We start from the raw sequence: 14,512 nt of genomic DNA, 5'->3' as shown, positions 1-14,512 counted from the left end.
AAGAATTAAAATTTGAAAATATAAACAAAGACAGTGTTCTGCCAGACTTACTGTCAAGAGGTTTTGTTGTTAACTGTCTCCTACCTTAAACAACCAAACTACCTCCACACTGTTACATATTGCCTAACTGCCTATTACTCACATTCTCTCTCTCTCTCCCCCTTGTTTTTTTATTCCTCTAACATCGCCTTTTGACCATGCTATTTTCCATCAGTTAACAACCAAACCTCTTAACAGTGAGTCTGGCAGAACACTGTCTTTGTTTATTTTTTCAATTTTTATTTTTTGTTTTGCTTTTGGATCTGTTATTTTACTAAGATATTCAGTGTTTTAATTTACGTTTAGCTTAAAGTTACGTTGTAGTTTTTCTTTTTCCTTTAGCTTAATGACAACTACATTTCTTATAATCATTAGGTTATTTTAGCATATTTTTTAATATTGTAAAAATTCATTCTATTTATATATATATATATTACATAACTGTATATGGGAAATGCTAACCTCAACGTTAAATGATTATTCCCTCCTATGAGCTTTTAGTGTTTTGCAAATATCACAGGACGAGCCGTTGGGATATAATGAAAATTTCTTGTAAAAAAAATATATTTTATGCAATTTACAAGATGTAATATTTCCCGACTTTTGACAGTCTCCGCTATTTATTGGAAGTGGGATGAAACAAGAAGGAAAAGGAAGTCCGCATAATTCAAGCTCTTCGGAGGATTAGGTAATTTCAAAGTTAACCTAATCAGTCCATAAAACGCGATGAATTTGGCTTTAACTGATGCTAAAATGTTAATTTCAAACACATATCAGACGCACGCACAGAGAACATTCTTAGAAAGTGCCATACCCATGGTAAACAGTAGGTGACGAATGAATATTTACTGATGTATACAAGCACACAGACACACACACACACATATATATATATATGAGTATGGCACTTCTCTGTTCTCTGTGCGTGTGTCTGATATGTGTTTCCTATTGAAATTAGCATTCTAGCCTCAGTTAAAGCCAAATTCGCCGCGTTTTATGGACTGATTAGGCTAACTTTGTAATTACGTACTCCTCCGAAGAACTTCAATTTATCTTGTAACTCTTTGTACAAATAGACGTCATGAGTTTCATTAATGTTTTGTATTTCGCTATAAAATTAGCCTATTACCTCTAAATATATAAGATGAATTATCAAAGTTTTCAACGTATAAGTGCATGTATCTGTTAACAAAAGCAGTTGTTACCTCTCCTATTTTGTCTAACTGTCTCATTGCTGTCCATCTTGTGCCAGCCAGTAAATTTGTTTCGTTATCACTCTATCAAGCACTTGAACTTCTTTTTGAATAGGAGCAGTTCTCTCCACAGAGTTTCTGGATGGAGTGTGGCAATTGCAAAAGAATCTTCGTTACAATAAGTAGCAATACCAACGTGTGCCCCTTCTGCACGGCACGCAATGAAGCTTCGCGACCAATGCTGAGACAGAGGGAACCAAACCGGAACTTCCGTCAGGATTCTTACGATTTCGGGAGCAATCAGCCCAGGGATAGTGGCCAACCAGGACGAACTCAACAGCATGAGGATGACCGCATCTCCGCACCTGGGGTTAACTTCGAAAATCTCAATATAGTTGCAGACAGCGTAACTTTTAACATCAAAGGTACTGACAACAGTAAAACTGGTAACTACAAAGTTGTGGACAACAGTAAAATTGTTAACTCCAAAGTTGTGGACAACAGTAAAACTGTTGACTCCAAAACTGTGGACAACAGTAAAACTGTTGACTCCAAAGCTGCGGACAACAATGAAACTGTTGACTCCAAAACTGTGGACAACAGTAAAACTGTTGACTCCAAAACTGTGGACAACAATGAAACTGTTGACTCCAAAACTGTGGACAACAGTAAAACTGTTGACTCCAAAGCTGCGGACAACAATGAAACTGTTGACTCCAAAACTGTGGACAACAGTAAAACTGTTGACTCCAAAACTGTGGACAACAGTAAAACTGTTGACTCCAAAACTGTGGACAACAGTAAAACTGTTGACTCCAAAGCTGCGGACAACAATGAAACTGTTAACCCCAAAGCCGCGGACAACTGTGAAACAGGTACCACCATTGTTAAGGAACTTTTAAGCGAATTATTAAAATATATTTTCGTGCTTTTCCTAGAAAATTTTTTCAAAATGTTCAAGTCCTAGACGGAAGGGCCCTCCCCTGGAGACACTCAAAAGCAAAGTTAATATGTTCCTTATTATTAGCCCACCGGTCTCACATGGTACGTCTCAGGTCCCAATTCTATTAGCAAAAACAATAAAAAAAGAAAAAAAAACTGATGAAAAAGAATAATAAAAAGGGAACAGGTTCATTGCAGATAAAGAAATAAGATTGAAGTATTTTGTAATCCCAGTTATCTCTCTCTTCTCTCTCTCTCTCTCTCTCTCTTCTCTCACCACTAAAGGTGTTTTCGATATCTAATTGCACCCAATTTTCCAACTTTTTCTGTACCTTCATTCTCGCTTCCTTTCTTCCATCACGCTGTCCAGCCCATCTAACTATCACTTTCTGATGCTATTGTGATGCTGCTCCGAGTTGCCCCTTTAGCACCTTGTACTTCATTTCGTTCATTTTCCTACCACTCCAACTCAAATCTTTTCCCAGTCTTTCTCCCTGAATGGCTGAAAGTGCCCGAGTGCTTAATATTATACCCTAAATTTCCTTAAACATTCTCTCTCTCTCTCTCTCTCTCTCTCTCTCTCACACACACACACACACACACGTATGTTTGCTTTAAAACGGGCGATAAAACAAAAGCACTGTAAATTTGCAAAAAGTCTGTTGGTTTAAGTAAAAATACAGTCCTTTGTCAGGACACTAACATGTACAAGGAAGCATCAGACCACAGTTTTCCTCATCACCGGAGTTTGGAGTTTCTGCTGCATCAGTGACAACTCAAGCCAGTCATGCATTGCCATTTCCATGTACCTTGATATATATCAGAAATCAAAGGAGAAGGTTGAGAAATTTGAATTTTGTCTTGGACGGAAAGAGAGAAAATTCACAAAATATCAATCTTGATGTTTGACGAAATAAGTCATGATAAGGTATTTGCACAATTTATTTGTTTCGTCTCCATATTAACAAGACTACTTCTTAGGGTAAGGCATAACTTAGAAATTGACCTCTGAATTTGGTTTCTCCTAATCTAAGAGATGACCTCCAATGTGGTTGAGTCGTTATGCAAGTACTGGCATGGTATTCAGATTTCATCATATTTATATGACAAGAAATTTTGCTGATTAATATATAGCACCATGGAGAAGGCTTTTCGATTACATCTACCTTGACAATAAATAGTTTTACTGTAAAGTCTCAGATAAACCTGTATAAGTTTAGCATAATAACCGTACACTTGTCTTAGCAGTTTTCTTACCAATACTGTTCATTCATTACTAAAATATTGTCATTCCTTGCGAACGTGGCTAAAGTGATGAATCTGTGAACTAAATCCGTCATAAATTTGTTTCTTGGAAAATTACCAAATAAGAATGGATGTTGTACTGTTTGCAAATACGAATCACTATGTTCTTCTTACATTCTTGTGGCCATTTTCTTTTAACCCATTCCTCATTATCCATGTGAAAACAGGAAGCCTAGAAGTTTGAGTTTTCTTCTCCATTAAAGAGTAGTTCTTTTGGTTGTGCATAACTTACTGTTGACAACCAGTACATAGTCGGTACATCCAAAGCCTTCATGTATTTCTATGCGCATATTTTGTGCATATTGTTATGCAGGAAATGGAATTCACAGCATTTTCAAAACAGGGAGTCAAAATCTGGATCAGGGCGAGTTCACCTGGGTATACAAGCATTTTGCTTGACCAATGTCACCCTATAACTAGTGTGTGTTATCAATAAATACAGTAATTAGTGGCCTTATCAATTGATGATTTATTAATAAAATTTTGTGGAAGGACCCTTGTTACACCAAAATGACACTTGATTATACTGTGAAATTCATTCTATGTTTAGTGTTAAAGCCTATTCCGAGTCTTTCAAAGGCATCGAGTTCACTCTAGTAGTATTACGGCTTGTTTCCACCCTTTCATCCGTTGACTTAAGTTGTACCCTTAGCATCCCTTCCTTTGAAGTATATTTTATCCATTAGATTGAAAATCATAAAAGTTATGTGTTATTTTTTTATTCTTTACTTATCGCGTTCTTCACCGGACGAGTGGGTTGCGTACCCGCCTATCAATCTGGTTGCCCGCGTTCGCTCCCAGCTGCCGCCAATGCAAAACCAGAGGAACTTATTTCTTGTGATTACAAATTCATTTCTCGATATAATGTGGTTGGGATCTCACAATAAGCTGTAGGTCCCGTTGCTAAGTAACCAATTGGTTGCTAGCCACGTAAATAAAGCGCTAATCCATCGGGCCAGCCCTTGGAGAGCTGTTAATCAGCTCAGTGGTCTGGTAAACTAAGATATACTTAACTCATCACAGTTCATTTCATAACACAAATCATCATTTAATTGTAACTAAACCAACCTTTGTCAACTAGTTGAGAAGGGTTCCACATATGGATGTTTGGAAGTTAGAATAAAGAGCCTTTTTATACAGACTGTAGAATAATGTAATGAAATATACGACTACTGAAAACTGTTGTTTATAATATCATTCAAGATACCTTACTACAAATTATTGTTATGAACACCAAACACAATTTAACGTTCAAAAGTAGTCCCATGCATTGTTCTAAAAAATAATTCATAAGGTAAAAACCAAGGCAAGAGTGATTATTATTATGATTATCTAAGCAAGACACCTTTGAAACATGCTATTAAATAGTACGGGTGCATCTACGGAATTGATCTCGTACTTTACTTTCTGTATTTTGCGAATAACTTCTTTCTCTCTCTGTGGCACTTGAAGGGGAGAGTAAGTGGTCGGCATTCATACTTCAGAGAAGGTGCAAAATACTCAGGAGGTAATTTGTGTACTTAACTGGCACGATAACTTACAGGCAAAATACAGACAGGTTCGTAAAGAACCATTATGATAGGTCCTGGTCGGGCGCCAGATGGAGACAGTCTTGTACAGTAACATATTTTATCACGCTGTTCAAAGGAAATCGAAGGCACGACCGGACATACCGGAATCCGACGGTTAACCAAACGTCAAAGTGTGAAAAATCCCAAAGTTCCGGAGCTGAATTTTGTTTTCATTTCGGTTTGCTTTAGGACACCACTTGGGTCCCTAGTCCCAGACCCCCTACAACCAACCCCCACCCACAATACTATCCTACGAACGCCTCAGTGGCGTGGTTGGTTTGGTGCTTGCTTCTCACCTCGGTGGTCGCGGGTTCGATTCTCGGCCATTCCATTGAGGAGTGAGAGATGTGTATTTCTGGTGATAGAAATTCACTCTCGACGTGGTTCGGAAGTCACGTAAAGCCGTTGGTCCCGTTGCTGAATAACCACTGGTTCCATGCAACGTAAAAACACCATACAAACAAAAACAAAACTATCTCGATCTTAGAAGCGACAAAAGATATATGAGGTTTCGCTGTTCAGTAAACATATGGTTTCAGAGGATGTAACTTGTGCATCCACTGGGAGGAGTAATTTTCTATAGACCTATGATAGTACTAGGCGAGAAGGGATAACTGATAAGGGGAGTTTCTGTAATCTGTTTTTTTAAGATTAATGTGTGCAAAATGTTTGTCCAGGGTGCTTGAAGTACTGACGATTTATTTGATAAAGATCATGTTATGAAGAGGCGGTGGGAGCACTCTGGGAAGTGGTTCAAATGCGTGCAAGAATAACTATTTAGTTGTGACAGAAATTCGTTATTTTTCATTGAGCCAAGTCTGGACTGTTATTCCCTTAAACTCCTGTTCAACCTGGGCTTTGGGCAAGAGCAAGTACTGACATAAAGCCCCCTTAAACTAAACCAAGCAACTAACCAGTCATGGATATTAGGCGGTATGTCTCTCATTCCTTCCCTGTTGTTTTGGGGTTTTTACACAATGTAATTTTACCTTTTCTATTCTTCCCTTTGCTCTATTACATCTTTGTTTTTCTTTATGTGGTATTCTATTCAGTGTAAGATTTCCTGCCAATGCTTGGTTGTCAGGAATAACAATAAATTATTTGTTCAGGAATCCACAATTATATATACATAACTATCATAAATTTAAGGCTAATGCATCTTCAGCTCAAGATCTCTGTAAGATTTACTGAATAGATTTACCTATATATGTTTTGGACTTTAACCCAAGAGTAATGATAATAATCATAAAAAGAAGAAAAAGAAACTGAGAAGCATTTAGAACGAAAATATTGCTTAGAAACTTGCTAAAGATCATTATTTCTTAAATAACAAAATCTCTCAACCGATTAAGCCTAAGGCCTTTTTCTTTCCTACCTTTATCCCTACATTTAGAGGTCGGTTGCCTGATGCGCCATCTCCACTGCCTTCTATTAAATCCACCATCCTCCTCCAATCCTCTTCTCTCCATGTCTTCCTTCTCTTTATCTCGCCATCTAATTCTGTCTCCCTCTCGATCTTTTTTCTCTAACAGGTTCCTCCCATGCCCTCTTCACTCCCTCCTCGTCATCCATCCTCAACACATGCCCATACCACCTCAATCGTGACCCTCTTATTACCTCTGTCATCTTTACTTCGTATTTCGCCATTTTCCAGTCTCTCAAGCAGCGATATCCCCATAATCCACCTCAGCATCCTCATCTCTGCCATCTCAAACTTTACTTCCTCTTTTCATCTTAGAGCGATTGAGCCTAAGGTGTCCTTAGCTATCTCCACCAGCACCTAAAAAAATTTCAAGAGCGAAAATGACCCTCATTTCACACGCAAACTGACACACACACACACACCACACACACCGCAACCCCCCCCCCCCTCCCTTACCCACCCAAAAAATAGATATATATATTCTTCGTGGCAGAAAACCTGAGAGAAAGTTTGTTTGCAACTCATCCTAACACTTCACACATTTGTTATTAAGAAGTGGTCCCTGTGTTTGGTTTGAGACTGTTTGCGTAAGTCGCAATTGTATATTTAAAAGCTTGTATTTATGATTGCACATGTTTGGGTTTTAATGATTGATCGTAATGCCATGGGTCGTATGTGTTTGTAGAGGCTGCTTTGAGGTTTCATCAGCCATGATGCGTTTGTTATCTTGGAACGAAATATACCACTATTAATTAGTCATATTAATAAAATTATCACTACATTTTATACTAAGACAATACACACACACACACACACACACACACACACATATAATATATATATCTATATATATATATATATATATATATATATATAGATATATATATTATATTATATATATATAATTAGTACATACACATAAATATAGCATACATAAATAATACACATAAATGCACACATGTACACACACCCATTATAACATATATATATATATATATTAATATATATATATATATATCTATATATATCTATATATATATACACATATGCATACTTACATATATACATACATACATACATACATCTATGCGTGTTCGTGTACATTTAACTTACAATAAAAAATCATTGCAGGTTGACTACGCAAGCTGCAGATGATACCTAGCCATTTTTAGAAGCATAGAGACGAGCATTAAATCGCTAGCGATCTTCATGAGTAAGCCAAGGTTTGTAAATCTTGAGGCCTTGGAATAAGCCTTATGTGTGTGTGTGTGTGTGTGTGTGTGTGTGCAGGTGCATGAAAGCTACTTAGCATTCATTTTAACTCAGGCGCCAAGCTTCTTGGTTTTCCTGGAACTATTGAGAGCAATCGCCGTCTCGACTAGATTCCTAAGGTTATCTGGAATTTTTTGTGCAATTCCACGAAAATATCAAGATGATTCGCTGGAACAGCTAATAATAGTACCTAGTGAGGGTAAAATGGGTCATATTGGCTTCGAATTATGTGTATATATTTATATCTATTTTCACCGCGTATGTTATAGAAAATGTCCTATTAAAGGTAAAAGGCAACGCAGATGTAACGAGTAAAGTGGAACCCATATGTATCAGGTATTTAGAATCACAGATGCGTTGAGTAAAATCCGGTCAAGTGCATCACAGATGCTTCAGGTGAGATACAACACAGCTTTTCCTTAACATTTTCCTCTTGTAGGTGGAAGCTTTTGTATTCTAAGCTAGCAGAGTCGTGGATGATTGATGGATGATCATTAACGCTCTATAAAGTTTTGTAAGTGAAGAAACTAAGTAATTATTGTAATTTCAATCGACATGCATTGGATGGTGCTATAGTACTTGGAGAAAATAAATAAAAAGGTATCGAGAACCCCATTGATTAAAGGTTCAAACTAAGTTACTTTGGTCATTTATGGTCAGTAAGCAACGGTACGTAAAAAAAAAAAAACTATTCGTAATAGCTTCTTCTGTTTTAGTGGTTTTTTTTATTAAGATAAAAAATCTTTTCGAAGTAGAAAAATATATTATTTGGAGGAATGCACTTAAATGATCTCTGTATTTAGTAAGACATTTTAATAAGATAAATACAAAAGGATTTACTCATTTTTTTTTTCATATTCAAATAAAGTTTTTTCCTGAAAAGTACATAACGTTGAGAAAAATATTGTAAAGAGCGATGTTAACTTTGCGAAGATACGCAGACCGAAATATACCTCAAAGATTGGGGGAATGAGGGTCTGGAGACGGTGGGGAAGAGAAAGAGCCGATGATAAGGAGATGAAGGAAGAGTAGGAGGAGGAAATGAACATGTCGCGGAAGACCTCACAAGGAGGGAGATATATAGGAGGTGTTCGAGTAAACATTTAGAAGGAAGAGGCATGATAACTCTTATTCGCCGTATACAGTTCTGATGTAAATGACACAAACAGACTAAATGGGGGCTGGCTCTGAGCGAGAGGGGGACAGGAAGGGCAGAGAGAGAGAGAGAGAGAGAGAGAGAGAGAGAGAGAGAGGTGATAACAAGCAAGAATTGATTAATTCTAATGTTGAGCACATAACAAAAGAGTTCATGGCATATTATTCTTATAACATATTATAGCATATTATTTTTATAGCAGCATACAGAGATGGATCGATATATAGATAGACAGGTGAGTATACAGATGGAGAAGGAAGAGTAAACAGGGTGGGAGAGAAAACAAACTATGCTTAATCATTATAATATTTCTAAATGGTCTTTTTGTTGGTTGGTTAGAGAAGGAGAGAAAAAATATATAATACCCACATGCATACATATATATTTTGGACAGATGTAACGTTCATAGAGTCGTGATTTACCGTCTGGACACTATGTTATCTTAGCGTCATAATTATTCAATGAATATAGACATATATATATATATATATATATATATATATATATATATATATATATATATATATATATAATTATATATATATATATATATGCCTGTATATATATATACTATATATATATATATATATATATATAGTATATAGTATATATATACATATATTTGTATATGTATATTATAAGTGCAGATATATATATATATATATATATATATAATATATATATATATATATATATATATATATATAATATATATATATATATATATATATATATATATATATATATATATATGTGTGTGTGTGTGTGTGTTTGTAGAGAGACAGACAGACGGGAATTTTCAGATAAAAGAATATCGGAAGTATATTTTCCTTGTAAAATGTTAGGTGTGCAGACAAAAATACCGACGGACATGATGTCGACGCTCATAATTTCGATGCACAAAATGTCGATGGGTAAAATAACATAGTAGTATGTCCAAAGGGGACAAAATGTCGGTGAAATAAGATGGACATGATGTAAATGAAAACTTTACAAAGAACATGACAGGATGGTAGGTTTGGTGAGCAAAAGCCAAAACACTGGCCGTGTTTCAAAACTTTTTTTTTTACAAAGGTCAAGGTTTTTCCAAGTGATTTAGGACCCTTTTTGCAGCTGAATTCAAAAATACAGTTCATTTTCCTGTGCCAGGTCTGGTTTCTAAAATATAGTCTATTTATATTCCAGCATATTTTTCCAAAATATCGCAATTATCCAAGCGTTTATGGGCTTTGTTTTTGCAAAACCGGGTCGTGGGTAACCTTTAATCATTATTTTTATTTCTCTTTTCAGGTCTAGACATGTGGTTCTTCCAGACCGTCAAGCAAAAATGACGGATTTTGTGAATAAGGTACATCTAGCTTACTTTGGAATTAAACTAGGGGACCAGGATAAGCCATTCGCTCCCATTCCTGTTGCAAAACATGTGTATAGAACTTACGGGATTGGAGGAACAAGAAAAGGAAGAGTGTGCCATTTGGTGTCCCAATGGTGTGGAGATAAGGGAAAGATCACGTTACCGACTGCTACGTTTGCAAGAACCAGCACCATGTTCAGTACCCTGATGTTCCTTCTGCCATATAACCAGTCCTCCATGGCCCTGATCTTCCTGTTCCTGAGCCAAATATCACCATGGAATCTAGTTCTGATTCCGAATCTAGTGACATAACTAATACAGCTGAGTGTGGTACATACAGGCCAGAAGAGGACGACCAACCGGTGCCTTTAACCCAAGCCGAATTCAATGACCTGGCACGAGACCTGAACCTCTCCAAGGCGTGTGCCTAGCTACTGGGTTCTCTTCGAGAGAAACGTCTGCTGGCACCAGGAACAACATTCTACTGGTATCGAGACCACGAGAGAGAATTCAGAAAATTCTTCACGTTTGATGGAGCATCTTCACTGGTCTACTACAACAATATTGCTGACCTGATTGAATTACTTGGTCTGAAGTATGATGCTATGGAATGGAGACTTTTCATTAAATCATCTAACAGAAGTTTCAAGGCAGTTCTTCTGAATAACGGAAATAAGTTTTCATTGATCCCTGTTGGGCACTCGGGTGAAATGAAAGAATCCAACAAAAGCATGGAACGTCTGTTGTCTGCTCCGAACTACCTGGAACATAAATGGTTGATCTGTGGAGATCTTAAAGTTGGAGTCATCCTAGGACTTTAAGGTGATTACACAAAGTATCCATGCTTTCTCTGCTTATGGGATAGCCGTGCTGATGACCAGCATTATATCAGACGAGAGTGGCCATCAAGACAAGGATTAATACCTGGGTCACACAATGTTCTGTCCCACCCTCTGGTTGAATTGAGCAAGATATTGCTTCTACCTCTCCACATCAAACTCGGTCTCATGAAGAACTTTGTAAAGGCATAGGACAGGGAAGGCAGAGGGCTTATTTCCTCCATCAGAAGTTTCAACAAAAAAGCATGGAGAAACTCGAGGCAGGTATTTTTGATGCTCAAATAAGGGAACTCATCAAGGACGCTAGTTTTGATGATGCACTGAACCCTGCTGAACTCTCTGCCTGGTTGTCCCTTAAGTCAGTCATTACAAACTTTCTTGGCAACCATAGAAGTTCCCAGTATCAGAAGGTGGTTGATGAGTTAATGGAGAATTTCCGCCAACTTGGTGAGCGCTTGTCAGTGAAAATGCACTTCCTCCGGTCTCATCTGGACTATTTTCCAGAGTATTGTGGAGACTTCAGTGAATAACAGGGCGAGCACTTTCACCAAGATAGTGTTATGAAGGAACGCTATCAAGGCCGATGTAATGTCAACTTTCTGGCCGATTACTGGTGGTGCATGAAGAGGCATGTAGAGTCTGCTCAGCATAAACGGAAGTCCCTGAAGAGATCATTCATCCATGAGTAGCTTCCTTACTTCATTATACTCTTCTTGCTATCTATTCAAAATATTTTGTAAGCCTTCTGTGAATAAATCAGTCTAATATTTTCAATGTTGTGTTTCATTCACCTACAAATAGATCGGAATTTAGGGTATTTTTAATGTGCTAATATTTCATTAACTTGATCTGATTGAGTAAATTGAGCATGATTTTTGGATTCAGTGTAAAAAACTGGCCTAAAATCAGGTATTATATTTTGACCTAGGAAACAGCGTAGGCCAGTGATAATTGATAAAAATCGTATCAATACGCACAAAATTTATCTATGAAAAACATAATTAATTACGACTTGATACAAATGATACAGATGTTGCAAATTAGAGCAATTGCTGTTCAGACCATTATATAAATGAAGAAAGACATAATTGATGAAGATTGTATCAGTAAGCACAAAATTTATTCGAAAAATTAAAAGTTTATCAAGCATAGAAGTGTTACAAATTATGAGCAACTGCTGTTAGGAACTGTTTCCCTTGTTCTGGATTATAATTTGTGACTGGGTTCTTTAATCTTGCCACCTCGATTCGTTTTTATCCGCATTACGGCGATGGGCTGGTTTATAGGAACAACTTCAACAAACTTTGGGGATTAACGAACTAATAGTGCTGGAAAAATATGCTAAAATGTGAAACAGTCTATCTTTGTTAACAACTTCTTTTACGAAAAAATACCAGTTTAGCGTGATTATTATAGATAGAAAAAGAGACAAGAGACTGGGAAAAAAACATAAAGAAATGGAATATGAAAGGGAGTTTGTAAAAAGTTAATTAAAGTGTTTTATTTTATTTATTTACTGTCGTCGACATTTTGTCCTGTTCAAGCTGAGGTCTGCATTTTGCCCGTCTACATTATGCCCCCCGACATTATATGTCCGTCGTTATTTTGTCCGTCGGCATTACGTCCATCGACATATTGTCCGGCAGCCAAATAATAAGAGCACTAATGAGTCTAATATCGATATCAGAAAGGAAAATGATGAGTATTAGGCATTGTTATTTTTCGTTTGTTTCCGTAAACTGTGCAGGGCAAAAATTTATGGATTCTATGAACAATGGCGGGAAACAAAAGCGCTGCTTGAAGCGCATTTTCCCATTGCTTGGTGCGTGCAGGCAGAAGATACAAACACACGAGAGTAAAAAAGTATTTTCCACATCGTTTCCCTTCTCCTCTGCCGCCGCCTACGCCTTCATCTCTTCCACCATCCTCTTTTTTTCTCTTTTTTTTTCTCTTTTCTCGTTCTCCCTCTCTTTCGACTAATCAGGACGTGATCCGGTGAAGGACCCTTGTAGAAGAGGTCCTTTCAAAGGAAGGAGTGAGATTGGTTCTGCATTCCACTAAGGAAGTCTCTTTTATGATTATGCATGCCCCTGGAGGAAACGGCCGATCGGAAGATGACATGGGGGAAGGGCACCTCCTCCAAGTAATCCCCATTCACTTCCAGGCGCCTCCCACGCAAACGACACTAGGCTGTGGGATGTGAGTCCTTAGAAGGTCTCCCTTGATTTCTTTAAGGAGATCAGCGAAATTTTCCAACAGAAGGTTTTACTTACTAAAATTTTTCTTTTGATTATTTGAACAGATATTGGTTTTATTTGAATTTATTGATGATATTGAGAGTGCTCTCAATGTAAAATCCCCTCCCTTAAGTAATTCTTTTTTTTATTCTTCACCTATTTTTTGTATTTACAAACAAAATTCTTTTGGAATTCCGATTTTTTTTTCTCTTGCTGATTTTTTAAATTTAATTCTGTTCAAAAAAAAATGTTATCAGTCTTTAAAACTCATTTAAATGTATTATAAATTCCTTCCCCTCAGCATACAAACATCAGCGTAAATACTGTATTTATATGATCATGTATTGGGTTTTCGTCTTTACACTTATTAATGTTGTAAGAGTCTTTACTACTCAGCATGACAATGAACTCATTTCTCTGCAGGCAATATTATTTACTCCAGGTAACAATTTTTAACCAGCTCCTGTATTTTATGATGGTAATACAAGCTGATGGTCAATAGACATAAAATACTTTGCTGACCTTCTCTTAGAACATTTTCTCTCTTGCCAGTATTAATTCACCCAGACAAAATCTCATAATGTTGAGTTGCCTTTTTCTGTCGTCCTTCGACCCACATAAGAATCAATTGTTCTTCCTTCATTTCAGACGATAAAGTAAGAGTTCCTGCATAAATCAATTTTTCCATGCAAAAGTCTACAAATTTCTCTTGTCGCTGGTCCCCAGTAGGAATCGTGTGTTACTTGTTTCGTTCCAGACGACAAAGCAGGTGCTTACATAGATAAATTCATTCTCTTGTTGCTAGATCCCATTAAGAATTAAGTGTTACTTGCTTCAATCCAGACAACAAAATAAGTGTTAATTACATAGATAAAAATATTCTCTCGTCACTGTACCCCAGCAACAATCAAGTGTTCCTTGCTTCAGTCCAGACGACAAATGTTTCTTGGATAAGATGAAACAAAAAAACATGAGTTCCTTGCATAACTCAAGACACGAAACCACGTTTCCTAACGAAAACGAGAGAGACAAAACAATTTCGTTTTATTATTTTCCTAAGTCGAGAACCGGGAGATATTATTATTGCAGTCTCAAACCACAATCTCGTAAACAACTAGGTTATCTCACCCCTCCGACTTGGTTATTTGGACCTCGGGGTATTTCATCAACTCCACTTCTGG

The 14,512-nt window shown here is 36.9% G+C and overlaps 1 long non-coding RNA gene across 1 annotated transcript; it reads left to right on the top strand.

Moving 5' to 3' along the window:
* The first annotated feature begins 1,355 nt into the window (after window positions 1-1,355).
* Window positions 1,356-11,845, top strand: LOC135206853 (uncharacterized). The gene is made up of 3 exons (XR_010312835.1): window positions 1,356-1,657; window positions 7,605-7,696; window positions 10,192-11,845. It is a non-coding gene; the product is annotated as an uncharacterized LOC135206853 (long non-coding RNA).
* The last annotated feature ends 2,667 nt before the right edge of the window (window positions 11,846-14,512 follow it).

This window comes from Macrobrachium nipponense, chromosome 11 (assembly GCF_015104395.2).
Source record: "Macrobrachium nipponense isolate FS-2020 chromosome 11, ASM1510439v2, whole genome shotgun sequence".
Classification (NCBI taxonomy): domain Eukaryota; kingdom Metazoa; phylum Arthropoda; class Malacostraca; order Decapoda; family Palaemonidae; genus Macrobrachium; species Macrobrachium nipponense.
Note: the sequence above shows the minus strand (reverse complement) of the source record. Positions and strands in the feature narration are given on the sequence as shown.